This window comes from Bubalus bubalis, chromosome 2 (assembly GCF_019923935.1).
Source record: "Bubalus bubalis isolate 160015118507 breed Murrah chromosome 2, NDDB_SH_1, whole genome shotgun sequence".
Classification (NCBI taxonomy): Eukaryota; Metazoa; Chordata; class Mammalia; order Artiodactyla; family Bovidae; genus Bubalus; species Bubalus bubalis.
In genome coordinates, this window is record NC_059158.1 from 118,732,421 (window position 1) to 118,746,152 (window position 13,732).

Below are 13,732 nucleotides of genomic sequence, written 5' to 3' on the forward strand. Positions count from 1 at the left end.
CTGTAAATCCTGTAAACGTGTATTGAGAGACGGTCCAGTGTAGAAGATAAGAGCTCAGGCTCCGAAGATTTGGGTGTCAGCCCTAACATCAACTAGTCATGTGACCCCTCTGGGTCTACTTCCTTATCTATAAAGTAAATACTATGCCATCCATTTTGTTTGTGCATTTATAAAAATGTAGCTGTAAGGGTTAAATTATTTAATACTTATGTGTTAAACATAAAGTTTGTACTACATAGTATGTGCTTGGTAAATAATAGCTTTTGATAGTCATGTCTCCTATAATAGGATCACATTCTAGGCCTTGGCAGTGGTGATGACAGAATTTTGATCTTGTCCTCAGGTTGTTTAATACTGAAGGTAATAAGTAATCTATGCAAGACACAAAGTTTTAGACTACAGGTGGAGGAAAGTCTGCCTCTGTCCAAGGGGAACCTAGGATGCTTCCTGAAGATTATAGCATTTGAAATGATCCTGAAGCAAACTGACATTTAACCAGAATTTAGGATCCATAAAGAAACTGACACAATTCCATCACAGAGCAGTGTGAAGATTATGGGTTGACTTGTCATAGGATACACAGAGATCGATTATTGGATGTGCACGTAGTTAGACAAGTCTAATGACAGTCATGCCTTGCTTCCAAGTCTGAAGATTATCTCTATACGCATCGGAGAGTCATAGAAAATGTTTGGACAGAGTGACAAGATCACCTGCAAAAACGTCAGTAGACTATATTGGAGACATGGGAGGTTACAGAAAGAGAGACCCATTGTTGAAAATAGAGCATCAGTTTTCAACAATCAAAAGAGACAAAATCAATGAAGACTGAATTGTAGTTGAATTAGCTGTTGGAAGAAGTCATTATTTGCAAGTATCAGTAGTGGGAATGGCCTAAGATGGCATGTAGTGATAAGGAAAGGGACATTCTGTGCAGAAGTGGGAGAAAATGTTCAATAGAACTATCTACACTGGAAAATAAATTTAGAATAGAAGCAGTTGTGCAGAGAATGCAGGCTAAGAAAAGATTTTTCATGTAGGAAAGGGATCAGCAAACGGGTCTATTTGCCAAATCCTGTCTGATGCTTGTTTCTGTAGAGTTATTTTGGAAGAGTCACTCTCATCATTTTGTCTCTGTTGTTGTTTTTGTACTACAGAGGCAGAGTTGTGTAGCTCAGCTCCAAAACCTGAAATAGTCACTCTCTGGACCTTTACAGAAAACATTTGCTGAGCCCTCTTTGAGATTATCTAATATCGAGGTAAATTTCAGAAATGGAGTTAGTTCACCTAGCTATTACTTCCTGGGGTGTTTCTGAAATCTCAAAGACTTGAATTAGAGGCTTGGGAATTTGCACTTTTAAAAGAAAAATGTGGAGGAAGGATACATTTGCTTCCTACCAGCGTTTTCTACTTTCTGGACCAAAGACTGCCACATAAAAATACACAATAATGGATTTGGTTTTGTTCTGCTAGGGAGAGGAAAAGGAAAGGAGCACATGAAAATATGATTTTAATTCAATCACAGAATGTTTTAATCAAACCTGAACTCTAGTCTGTGTAGGTGAATACATATAGAATATTTTTGTGACTGCCCTTTTGTTGTTGTTCAGTCGTTAAGTCATGTCTGAGTCTTTGTGACCCCATGGACGGCAGCACACCAGGCTCCCCTGTCCTTCACTATCTCCCAGAGTTTGCTAAACTTCATGTCCATTGAATCAGTGATGCCATCCAACCATCTCATCCTCTGCCACCTGCTTTATCCTTTTGCCTTCAATCTTTCCCAGCATCAGGGTCTTTTCCAGTGAGTTGGCTCTTTGCAACAGGTGGCCAAAGAACTGGAACTTCAACTTCAGCAACAGGCTGCCCTTTAGGAAATTTAAAATCCCCATAAGTCTATAATATGGAAAACAAATGAAAGCAATAGAAGGCAATATTGACTCTATGGTAGGAGAATGAATGTGAAGATTAACTTCTACTTTTCTTTCCTGCTTTCCCTTTTTCTTTATAGTTAGCAGCAAAAGCAAGTGTCCACAGAAACTAAATCATGTTTTGGAAATCAGGGCATTTAAAATCAGAATCCTGAAATGGGTATTTTTCTTGAACTCTCAGAAGATGTGGCAACAGTGGGCTTGCTGACATAGCTATTCAGGCAGCCCCTGGAGTCGGTTGGTAGCCATCTCAGCTCTTCACTGTGAAAAATGCTTTTCTGTTCACGCAGTTCCTACCTTTCCTTCTTGTCTCTTGCTGAGCCAGCCCCACTTATTTATATTACCCATTGGTCTGTCAAAGCCAGTGATTGCAATCTGTGGTTAAGAAACACTTTGGATTTCTCATTGGTGACTAGCAAAAGTGAAGGGACCCCCTCCCCCCTCCCCCGAAATGTGCTGTGGCAGGTCTTTGACTGCTTCTGTCCTGTCTCCCTAACCCTCCCTTTATCTTTACTTGTCTTTATTTCTCTCCCTTTTTCTCCATCAGCAAGAAAGCGACCAGAGAGAACCGGACCACTGTCTCTCCTCCCCAGTCTCTATTTCTTTTTTCTTTTCCTCTCTCTCATTCTATTTTCTCTTGTTCTGATCCTTACCCAAATGTCTTGTGAAATGTCAATAAAAATAACCATGGTGACAACATAGCTCAATAGATGTCCCAGGGGTTCAAAGAGCAGAGTCCTCTTTGGCTTTATCCACTGGGTTCTCTTTCTGCTGAGCCAAGGATATTGAATTCACTCATTCATTTGCTTGACCCCATTATCAGTCTTTCTTTTTTTTCTTCCTTCCTCTGCTCCTAGGGCAGAAAAATTGATCTCTCTCTCTCTGTCTCTGTATAAACACACACACACACACACATACACATATTTTATATATATATATATATATATATATATACACACCTCTCTGGTGGCTCAGCAGTAAAGAATCCACCTGTAATGCAGGAGACACTGGAGATATGAGTTTGATCCCTGTGTCAGGAAGATCTCCTGGAGGAGAACATGGCAACGCACCCCAGTGTTCTTGCCTGGAGAATCCCTATAGACAGAGGAGCCTGGCAGGCTGTAGTCCATGGGGTGACAAAAGAATCAGACACGACTTAGTGACTGAACAACAACAGCAACATACACATATATGCTTAACAATTTTAAAAGGGAATTTAAAAGTTAGTCAAAGAAATGAGAGAACTAAAGCCCCAAATAGATAAATGACCTTCCCATTAACACAGAATTTAGCCATGAACCATCTCTCCTCAGGAGAGAGAAGCCTGTGGAGCCCAACTTGTTGTCTCTGAAGCCTTGGCTGGTTGCTGAGAAGATGACAAATGCTTCCAGAAAGCTGTGGAGGGTGGTCATGAGAGTGACACTAGAGATGCTGGCCAGAGCTTCTTCCAACCTCCTCTGTATTTGAAGAGCAAATCCTGAAGGAGCCAGGAGAGACATTTCTGTTTATAAATTTAAATAAGGAATCAAAGCAAACTACTTGAGGAGTTTTCCAATGACAAAACAAAAATGGGAATGTGTATTAGATTCCCAAGAAAAGGACCCTTACATTTCTCCAGCTACTTCATGCCCCTCATCATTTAAGCAGAAAAATGGGTAAAAGTCAGTAAAGAAAAGCTGAACTCACCAATAAAACATTGTTCCTGAAACTCAAGTTTAAACATAGGAGAGACTTCTTAGGCTAATAACAATATGTGTGTGCTTATTTTGCAATAAGGAATTCATGATCTGAGCCACAGTCAGCTCCCCATCTTGTTTTTGCTGACTGTATTGAGCTTTTCTGTCTTTGGCTGCAAAGAATATAATCAATCTGATTTCAGTATTGACCATCTGGTGATGTCCATGTGTAGAGTTTTCTCTTGTGTTGTTGGAAGATGGTGTTTGCTATGACCAGTGTGTTCCCTTGGCAAAACTCTGTTAGCCTTTGCCATGCTTCATTTTGTACTCTAAGGCCAAATTTCCCTGTTGCTCCAGGTATCTCTTGACTTCCTACTTTTGCATTCTAGTACCATATGATGAAAAGGACATCTCTTTTGGGTGTTAGTTTTAGAAGGTCTTGGTAGGTCTTCATAGAACCATTCAACTTCAACTTCTTCAGCATTACTGGTTGGGGCATAGGTTTGGATTACTGTGATACCAAATGCATTATCTTGGAAATGAACAGACATCATTCTATCATTTTTTGAGACTGCATGCAAATACTGCATTGCGTACTCTTTTGTTGACTATGAGGTCTACTCCATTTCTTCTAAAGGATTCTTGCTCTCAGTAGTAGATATAATGATCATCTGAATTAAATTCACCCATTCCAGTCCATTTTAGTTCACTGATTCCTAAAATGTTGATGATAACTCTTGCCATGTCCTTATTGCAAAATTCAGACTTAAAGAAAGGAGGGAAAACCACTAGACTATTCAGGTATGACCTAAATCAAATCCCTTATGATTATACAGTGGAAGTGACAAATAGATTCAAAGGATTAGAACTGATAGAGTGTTTGAAGAACTATGGATAGAGGTTCATGACATTGTACAGGAGGCAGTGATCAAGAGCATCCCCAAGAAAAAGAAATGCAAAAAGGAAAAATGGTTGTCTGAGGAGGCCTTACAAACAGCTAAGGAAAGAAGATAAGCTAAAGGCAAAGGAGAAAAGGAAAGATATATCCATTTGAATGCAGAATTCCAAACAATAGCCAAGGAGAAATAAGAAAGCCTTCCTCAGTGATCAATGCAAAGAAATAAAGGAAAACAACAGAATGGGAAAGACTAGAGATCTCTTCAAGAAAACTAGAGATACCAAGGGAAGATTTCATGCAAAAATGGGCACAATAAAGGACGGAAACAGTCTGGGCCTACCAAAAGCAGAAGATATTAAAAAGAGGTGGCAAGAACACAGAAGAATTACACAAAAAAGATCTCCATGACCCAGATAATCATGATGGTGTGACCACTCACCTAGAGCCTAACATCCTGGAATGCAAAGTGAAGTGGGCCTTACAAAGAATCACTACAAATAAAGCTAGTGGAGGTGATAGAATTCCAGTGGAGCTATTTCAAATCCTAAAAGATGATGCTGTGAATGTGCTGCACTCAATATGCCAGCAACTTTGGAAACCTCAGCAGTAGCCACAGGACTGGAAAAGGTCAGTTTCATTCTAATCCCAAAGAAAGACGATGCCAAAGAATGTTATAACTACAGCACAATTTGCACTCATCTCACACGCAAGCAAATTAATGCTCAAAATTCTCCAAGCCAGGCTTCAGCAGTATGTGAACTGTGAACTTCCAGATATTCAAGCTGGATTTAGAAAAGGTAGAAGAACCAGAGATGAAATTGCCAACATCCGTTGGATCATCGAGAAAGCAGGAGTTCCAGAAAAACATCTATTTCTGCTTTATTGACTATGCCAAAGCCTTTGACTGTGTGTGGATCACAACAGACTATGGAAAATTCTTCAAGAGATGAAGAATCTTCAAGACCACCTGACCTGCCTCCTGAGAAATCTGCATGCAGGTCAAGAAGCAACTGTTAGAACCAAACATGGAAAAAGACACTCATTCCAAATTGGGAAAGGAGTATGTCAAGGCTGTATATTGTCACCCTGTTTATTTAACTTCTATGCCGAGTAAATCATGCAAAATGCCAGGCTGGATGAAGCACAAACTGGAATCAAGATTGCTGGGAAAAATATTAATAACCTCAGATATGCAAATGAAACCACCCTTATGGCAGAAAGTAAAGAAGAACTAAAGAGCCTCTTGATGAAAGTGAAAGAGGAGAGTGAAAAAGCTGGCTTAAAACTCAATATTAAAAAAAAAAAAGATCATAGCATCCAGTCCCTTCACTTCATGGCAAATAGATGGGGAAATAGTGGAAACAGTGTCAGACTTTATTTTCCTGGGCTCCAAAATCACTGCAGATGGTGACTGCAGCCATGAAATTAGAAGATGCTTGATCCTTGGAAGAAAAGCTATGATAGCATATTAAAAAGCAGAAACATTACTTTGGTGACAAATGTCCTTCTAGTCAGAGCTATGGTTTTCTCAGTAGTCATGCATGGATGTGAGAGTTGGACTATAAAGAGGGCTGAGCACCAAAGAATTGATGCTTTTGAACTGTGGTGTTGGAGAAGACTCTTGAGAGCCCCTTGGACCATAAGGACATCAAACCAGTCAATCCTAAAGAGAATCAGTACTGAATCTTCATTGAAATGATTGATGCTGAAGCTGAAACTCCAATACTTTGGCTACCTGATGTGAAGAACTGACTCCTTGGTAAAGACCCTAATGTTAGGAAAGATTGAAGGCAGAGGAGAACAGGATGATATAGGATGATATATTTGGATGGCATCACCAACTCAATGGACATGAGTTTGAGCAAGCTCTGGGAGTTGGTGATGGACAGTTGCTGCAGTCCGTGAGGTTGCAAAGAGTGGACACGACTGAGCAACTAAACTGAACTGAACTGATATGTTTTTATATATGTACCATGTGCTCAGTCCTCTCTGAGCCTTGTGTTGCCATGGACTGTAGACCACCAGAGTCCTCTGTTCATGGGATTTTCCAGGCAAGAATAGTGGAGTGGGTTTCCATTTCCTCCTCCAGGGGATGTTCCCAATCCAGGGATTAAACCCACATCTCCTGTGCATGTATATATATTCTTTTTTAACCTGTTTTTTTTTTTAATTTTTGTTGAAGTATAGTTTATTTACAAGATTGTATTACTTTCTGCTGTACAGCAAAGTGAATCAGTTGTACATATACATATATCCACTCTTTTTAAGATTCTTTTCCCATATAATTCATTACAATGTATTGAGTAGAGTTCCCCATGTTGTACAGTAGGTCCTTATTAGTTATTTACTTTGTGAGATTGACATATACACACTACTATATATGAAACAGTTAATAGGTGTATATATTCTAAGTGAGAATGCATTATAAATAACATATAGTTAGTTCTAATACCATATGATCCAGGAATTCAAAATTCTGGGTATTTTTCTGAAGGAAACAGAAACATTAATTTGAAAAGATACATGAATTCCTATGTTCATAGCAGCATTATTTACAGTAACCAAGATATGGAAGCAACCTAAGTGCCCACTGATATTTGGATGGATAAAGAAGATGTAATACACACACACACACACACACACACACACACACACAAAATGGGATATTACTTAGCCATGGAAAAGATTAATTCCTTGATGTAAGACAAGGTGGATGAACCTAGAGGGTATTATGCTAAGTAAAATAAATCAAACAAAAGAGGCAAATTCCATATGATGTCATTTATATGTGGAATCTAAAAATCAAAACAAATGAACAAATATAATAGAAACAAACTCATAGATACAGTGAACAAACAAGTAATTGCCAGAGGGGAGGGGCTCAGGAACGAGTGAAATAGTGAGGGACATTAAGAAACAATTAAGAATGAAATGAAAGAGTCACTGAGATGAAATGTACAGCATGGGAAATATAGTCAATAATATTATCAAATTATTATTGTATGGTGACATAGGATAACTAGACATCATGCTGTTCATTCTGTGATGTTTAGAAATATGAAACCACTGTGCTATGCGCCTGGAACTACTGATGTTGTAGGTCAGCTGTGCTAAACACAGGGACTTCCCTGGCAGTTCAGTGGGTAAGACTCTGTGCTCCCACTGCAGGGGGTATAGGTTCTATCCCTGGTTGGGGAACTAAGATCCCACATGTTGCAAGGTGTGCAAGAATCAATAATTTTTTTAAATATAGTAATTGCTTTTTTAAGTATAAAAAATATTAAATAGTTCTGCATGCATTGCTATGTCATCATAACGTAAAGGTTAAGTGAAGGTGATCCCGATTTCTTTCGTTAAACAACTGAGATATAAATACAAGAACAGTGGTGGGAGGGTGGTAAGAACATTTTTTACCATCCCTATTCCCTGGCATTTGGATGTTAGTCACACACACCCGGTATTATTCCTTTAAGACGCATCTTACCTGACAACTTTCCTTTAAGAATAATAAACTAGGTCCTTTACTAGTAAGAATGCTTCTTTGGCCTGTCTTTGTTTTTATCAGTCCTTTATCCTTAGTAAGGGTGATAAGTATGAGATCCTTTATTTAAGGGCTGTTGAAAGGAATTTTAGACACAAATACTGTACTTTTTAAATATGAATGTACCAAAGTCACCTACAATGTACATTTTCCATCACTCAGCTGCATTCAGTTGTGTGGATATAGAAGTACTTGTCATTTGCAGCCTCATAGCAAGTATTAGCATACAGGTTTATGTGTAGCATTTTTAATTTCTAGAATATATGGACAGAGCTACAAAAAGTATATGAGTGCATTTTAAAAAATGATTCTAAGGCAAAAGCCTATAAAACCATTGCTAGGTCAAGAAATAGAACATTTTTGGGGAAAATGTAGAATGCTTTATGAGTTTGCATGCATCCTTGGGCAAGTTGGTTCTCTTCTCTCTGGATCACTGCAACTGCACACTTTCCAGCCTCACACGTTTTTAGTTCTGATCCTAATACAGTTGCACTTGGTTTTTCCACTGTTACCGAAAATACTTACTTTGACTTTGCTTTCCTATTACAGCTTTGCTAGGAAGCCTTTTTCCCCACTCAAACCCTGGACTATTTCCTTTAGCTAATGCATCTCCTGGAGAATTTGCTCTAAACCAGTGCCACTCAAATTATGGTCCATCAGTGCCGAGCTGTAAACTGTTAGTTACTGCCCTGCTATGAAATTGAGTAGAGAGATTGAGAGTAAGCTTTTAAAATATTTATGTCAGTTTGTCAAAGAAATTTTATGATTCTTGAATCTAGTAATAAAAAAAAATGGGCCTTGCATTTTATATGCCATTTTTATTTCATTTTTCTACAAATTCTTTTTTTATACTATTTTAAAAAAGTATATATCCATGAAAAATTGGAAGTAAAACAAAACGGAACAATCAAAAAGTTGGCCCTTCACTGAGATAGTTTGGGAAGTAGAGCTAGAAAGGGACCGAAAGTGCTTGGAAAACACTTTTCATCTAGGGGATCCTGTGAAAAATGAATGTCTTGGACAATTAAAATTCTCCAATTTGGACAATGAGAATTTTCCAATCTGAGCAGAAGACCTTGATGTTCAAACCTTGTTTTCTTTGAGAACTCAGCTTCCAGAAAGAATGGATTGGCTGGTTTTTACTCGTGTCTTCTCTGCCTCAAGATCATCAACCTGTTAGTGGTGGTAAAGAACTATAAGATTTCTGCTGATGGATAAACAAGGACACTGGTCTCAGCTCTGTTTTTAATAGCAAACATATTAAAGATACATAAACACCAAAGAATAAGAAATTAATATACTAAACTATGGTAAATAACAACGATGGCACATCTTCAGCCAAACAACATACTTGTGGTAAATGAATCCTTATTTGGCATGAATGCTTTCCATATTGTTGTTCTAGGGAAAGAAAATAAGGTACAAAGAAGTATATTTAGTATGACACATTTTAGTAAAGAAAACATATGTAGAGAGAAACATACATAAAATTGTTCTCAATAATTATACTTCATGGTAAAATTATTGTTATTTTTTTTTCTTTATGCTTTTCTGTATTTTGTATCAAAAATGCATTTTTTTTTTCCATTTTGGCTTAAAGTGTTTTAAAGAAATTGGGTGAGTAGAGCCGCTCAGTCTTTTCTGGCTCTTTGTAACCCCATGGACTGCATCAAGCCAGGTTTCTCTGTCCTTCACCATTCCCAGAGCTTACTCAAACCCATGTCCATCGAGCTGGTGATGCCATCCAGCCATCTCATCCTCTGCCGTCCTCTTCTCCTCCTGCCTTCAATCTTTCCCAGCATCAGAATCTTTTTCAAAGAGTTGGCTCTTTTCATCAGGTGGCCAAAGTATTGGAGTTTCAGGTTCAGCATCAGTCCTTCCAACGAATATTCAGGACTGATTTCCTTTAGGTTTGATGTTCTTGCAGTCCAAGGGACTCTCGAGTGTTCTCCAGTGCCTCAGTTCAAAAGCATCAACTAACTCTTCGGCACTCAGCCTTCTTTATGGTCCAACTCACATCCATACATGACTAATGGAAAAAACATAATTTTGACTATACAGACCTTTGTTGGCAAAGTAATGTCTCTGCTTGTTAATATGCCATCTACGTTTGTCAGAGATGTTCTTTCAAAAAGCAAGCTTTTTTTTTTTTTTTTTAAATTTCATGGCTGCAGTCACCAACTGCAGTGACTTTGGAGCCCAAGAAAATAAAGTCTTTCACTGTTTCCATTGTTTCCCCATTTATATGCCATGAAGTGATGGGACCAGATGCTGTGATCCTAGATTTTTGAATGTTGAGTTTTAAACTAGCTTTTTTCCCTCTCTTCTTTCACCTTCATCAAGAGGCTCCTCAGTTTTTCTTTGCTTTCTGCCAAAATGGTGGTGTCATTTTCATATCTGAGGTTATTGATATTTCTCCCAGTGATCTTGATTCCAGCTTGTGCTTCATCCAGCCCAGCATTTCTCATGAGGTACTCTGCATGTAAGTTAAATAAACAGAGTGACAATATACAGCTTTGATGTACTCCTTTCCCAATGTTGAACAAGTCTGTTGTTCCATGTCTGGTTCTAATTGTTGCTTCTTGACCTGCATACAGGTTTCTCAGGAGGCAGGTAAGGTGGTCTGGTATTCCCATCTCTTCAAGAATTTCCCACAGTTTGTTGTGATCCACACAGTCAAAGGCTTTAGTGTAGTCAATGAAGCAGAAGTAATCAACATCCAGTCCCATCACTTCGTGGCAAATAGGTGGGTAAACAATGGAAACAGTGACAGACTTATTTTCTTGGATTCCAGAATCACTGCAGATGGTTACTGCAGCCATGAAATTAAAAGATGCTTGCTCCTTGGAAGAAACGCTCTGGCAAACCTAGACAGCACATTAAAAAGCAAAGACATTACTTTGCCGACAAAGGTCTGTATGGTCAAAGCTATAGCTTTTCCAGTAGTCATGTATGGATGTGAGTTGGATCATAAAGAATACTGAGCACTGAAGAACTGATGCTTTTGAACTGCGGTATTGGAGAAGACTCTTGAGAGTCCCTTGGACTACAAGGAGATGAAACCAGTCAATTCTAAAGGAAATCAATCCTGAGTATTCATTGGAAGGACTGATGCTGAAGCTGAAGTTCCAATACTTTGGCCACTGCTGCAAAGAACTGACTTACTAGAAGAGACCTTGATACTGGGAAAGATTGAAGGCAGGAGGAGAAAGGGATGACAGAGGATGAGATGGTTGGATGGCGTCACCGACTCAATGGACATGAGTTTTAGCAAATTCTGGGAGATGGTGAAGGACAGGAATGCCTGGCATGCTGCAGTCCATGGGATCACAAAGAATCGGACAGGACTGAGTGACTGAATTGACTGAATGGGAGTATATAAAAAATCAAATAGTCCAAGATACAGACATGATGAAGGCAAAGTGCTGGGAGGGCTCAAAGAAGAAGAGAAAAATAATCTATGCAATGACAGCAGAATTTTGGAAACTTTCTAAAAAAGAAAAAGATTGGTCTCCACCTCAGACCAGATGAATAAGTATTTTAGAGGGACAGCCAGGCATTAATGGTTTTAATACCTTCCCAGGTGATTTCAATGAGCCATCAGGTTTCAGAGCTGTTAGGGCCAAGGCCAGTTCACCAGTTCCATCAAATTAGTCTATTGTGGCCTGCTGCTTTTCAGGAATAGAACGTGTATTATTCTAGAGCACAAACTTATGCTGTGAATAAGGGAATCCCTTCCCACAAAAGCACTTTCTCCCCTCAGTGCTAGTGCCATAAGGCTGAGGATTATTTGTGCGCGATGACAAGTTTTGGAAACACCGGTTGAAATAATCTTAACATTCTGACTGTTAAAAGCTAATTTTTTAATGAGATAAAGCTATGATCTGGAATTTGAATAGAGTGATTGCTTTGGGGTCCACAGAGCTGCATCTAAGTCAATCCTCCTGGAAATGTTAATTAGCACCAAACAAAGAACAATGGAGGATGTTTGCTTTCTCCCTTGGAGACCAAGATCAGGACAAGTCATTTTGCATGTGAGCAGAATGTGGGAATGGCCAAGAGATTTAAATAAGGGATTTTAATAGGTTTCCTCCCACTGGGAGAGACACTTCTGATTATCTATGACCTATACCAATTATCATGATTCTCCCTACTGGCTGACCATAATTTTAATAACTAATCAAATGCAGCCTGCAGGTTCTGTGAAATGCCACATATGAACAAGCACTTTTGCTCATTACAAAGCTAGTACTTGCTATCTGACCTTTTCCCCATTTCTCTGACTACTTATTCACACTCCAGCCACATGCTTAAATGCTCAACGTTGATTTGGTCCTTATTGATCCTAGGCTGCTTCCTGTTTGGGCTGAGAAATGACCTTCTGTGGACATCTAGGGAGGTCTGCCCTGCTGTGAAAAGAATTCCAAAAGAAGCTGGGTTGAAAATTTAATTCAAATCTTAAGAAGTAGCTAGTGGAGGTTCATGCAGTGGATTAAGACACAGTAATTCCCTGGTGGTGTTCTAGGCCCAAGCAAGGGCCTAACACAGCAGGGTTGAGTGATGAGCCAGCAGGAGGTAGAGAGAACAACCAGATAGAAACAGGTGCCCCATGATCCCAGCCTTATGCCAGCCTCACTCCTCAGTTTGTATCTTCAATATTTGCACTTAGGCCAAAAACCACATTAAAATTCTGATCACTTCTCCTGTTCCATGATTTGGCATTTGCATCCGGGATTTTATACCATTGCTTCTAAAACCTTCATGCACTTTCCAGTCATCTAGGGGTTTGCTTAAAATGCAGAGGATTGGTAGGTCAGGAGGTCTGGGATGGGGCTTGAGATTTGACTTTCTAACAAGCTTTCACAAGCCTGTACCATTGTGCCAGGCCATGCCAGGAGGAGTGAGGCCCCAGCAGTGGTTCTCAAACATGAGCATGCATTCAAACTATTATACATGGCAGGTTTGTTGAAACTCAGGCTGCTGTATCCTACTTCCAGAATTTGTGATTCAGTAGTCTGGGATAGGGCCAGGGATTTACCTTTTTAAAAAATTCCCAAAGGATGCTAATGTTTGGGATGCACAGGTGGAAACCAGTACCTTAGCCTGTGCTGCTCACAGCTGAATTCAGCTGTGACTGAAGGCTGGGTGGCCACGCCTTCCTCAGTAGGTATGCTGGTCCCCCCTCCTCTGTTAGCAGTTTCAGAGATGTCAATGGACAAATAAGAATCTTCTTACTGTTTAGCTATCTGTCATGTGAGATGAGCAAAACTGTACTATAGTTTGAACATTCATTGGCATTGCACTTCTTTGGGATTGAAATGAAAACTGACCTTTTCTAGTCTTGTGGTCATTGCTTAGTTTTCCAAATTTACTGATGGATTGAGTGCAGCACTTTAGCAGCAGCATCTTTTAGGATTTGAAATGGCTTAGCTGTAATTCCATCACCTCCACTAGCTTGTTCAAAGCAATGCTTCCTAAGGCCCATTTGACTTCACACTCTAGGATGTCTGGCTCTAGATGAGTGACCACACCACCATGGTTATCCAGGTCATTAAGACTTTTTAGGTACAGTTCTTCTGTGTATTCTTGCCACCTCTTCTTTATCTCTTCTGCAATGTAGAAAAAAAAAAAGGAAAGCCTCTCAGCCTTTTAGATACAGAAAGAGGGAAGAAAACAAAAACTGAGCAAA